This window comes from Aplysia californica, unplaced genomic scaffold (genome assembly GCF_000002075.1).
Source record: "Aplysia californica isolate F4 #8 unplaced genomic scaffold, AplCal3.0 scaffold00567, whole genome shotgun sequence".
Taxonomy (NCBI): domain Eukaryota; kingdom Metazoa; phylum Mollusca; class Gastropoda; order Aplysiida; family Aplysiidae; genus Aplysia; species Aplysia californica.
In genome coordinates, this window is record NW_004797837.1 from 93061 (window position 1) to 94705 (window position 1645).

Below are 1645 nucleotides of genomic sequence, written 5' to 3' on the forward strand. Positions count from 1 at the left end.
GAGAGAGAGAGAGAGAGAGAGAGAGAGAGAGAGAGAGAGAGAGAGAGAGAGAGAGAGAGAGACCAACTTGATCAATAGAAGGGCAAATGTGATCTTTTCGCTTGTTCTTTGTCGGCGATTGATAACTTGACAGTTTCCAGCTGCTAGACGTGAAGGCTCGGGAAGAACGGTTATTTGGTAACAGGGTTAAGTTTATTGTTAGGTTAAGGTGAAGATTAGGGTTAGGATTTGGGTTAGGAGTAGTGTTCGGGTTAGGGTTATTGTTATGGTTAAGGTAAGGATTAGGGTTAGGGTTTGTAGTGCAGGAGTAAGGTTTGTAGTGCAGGAGTAGGGTTTTCGTTCGGGTTCAGGTTAGGGTTCTTGTTCGGGTTCTTGACCGGGTTGGGCTTTGGGTTACAGATAGGAACAAGGTTAGAGATAGGATCACGGTTGCTTTTTTTTTCTTTTTTTAGTAAGAGTTTTACGGCACTTGCAACACAATAAGGTCATATAAATGCCGAAGATTAGAGGTTTTACAAGAGAGTAACAAACACAAAAAAGAAGGAGGAGAGATAAGGACAATAGACGTTTGATAGGAAAGAAGGAGCAGACCACACCAGAGCACCCGCCAACCACCCACGATCACGGTTGCTGAATGTAGTAGACTAGCAGACCATCAAGTGGAATATAATCCGACATTCCCGGTGACAGACCATCTAGCAGAATGACACACAGAGGTAGGCCGCCTAGTTTGTGAGAAATAATAAAGATAAAAATAAAAATAATAATGGTGAAAGGTAAATGCGTACGGTCATCATTATTAACCAACAAACAGATTTCCTTAATCCTGTTTGTTTTTTCTTGAAGCTTAATAATTGCCACTACGTTGACACATTTTTCTTTGAACAAACCCAGGTCTCTAAAAACACTTATCTCTTATAAACACTTATCTCTTCCTTGTGCTCTCTTTTTTTTCTCTCTCTCTCTCTCTCATCCTCTCGGGAGAAAAGCAAACAAAACAAAACAAAACAAAACAAAACAAAAGGACATGTACATTAGATATAATATATTACTGAGCCGTTAGTAAAAGCCGTCTCAATATGTGAAGCCTGCCGACAAAAGGGGTTACTTCTCGAATTCAATCCTCATGGAAATAGAGAAATCACGCTTATAGGTGGAGTTTTTACAATTCATAAGTACATGTCTGAAATAATTTTTAAAAAAGCATGGTATTATTAAAGAATAATATGGCATCAATGAAAATCAACAAATTTGACCTTAGTGCTGATTTTTGGCCAATATCTCTTCTGCGGATTGCTAAAAGTTACTCATTTTATCCGCATGCCTCAAACAATATTACTGTAAGACCAGCCGGTCTCTCCTTCGGGTGCTGGAGGGAAATCGTCAAAGATCCAAGAAATCATTGCGTCACCCGATTGTGGGCAGAGCATGACGTCACCCACCTCAGGCGACCACAGAACCGTTGCCCCATGACGTCACGCCTGTAGCACGATCGCCTCGGCTTCTTGACGGGGGGGATTTTAAGAACACGTTACGAGTCCTTGGGTTCAATCTAGGGGCTCTACTCTATTACGAGTTTTCTCTGTCTTTCGCTTTCTCTTTCTTTCTTTCCTGCCTATGCTCTATCTTCCCTTCTCTCTCTCTC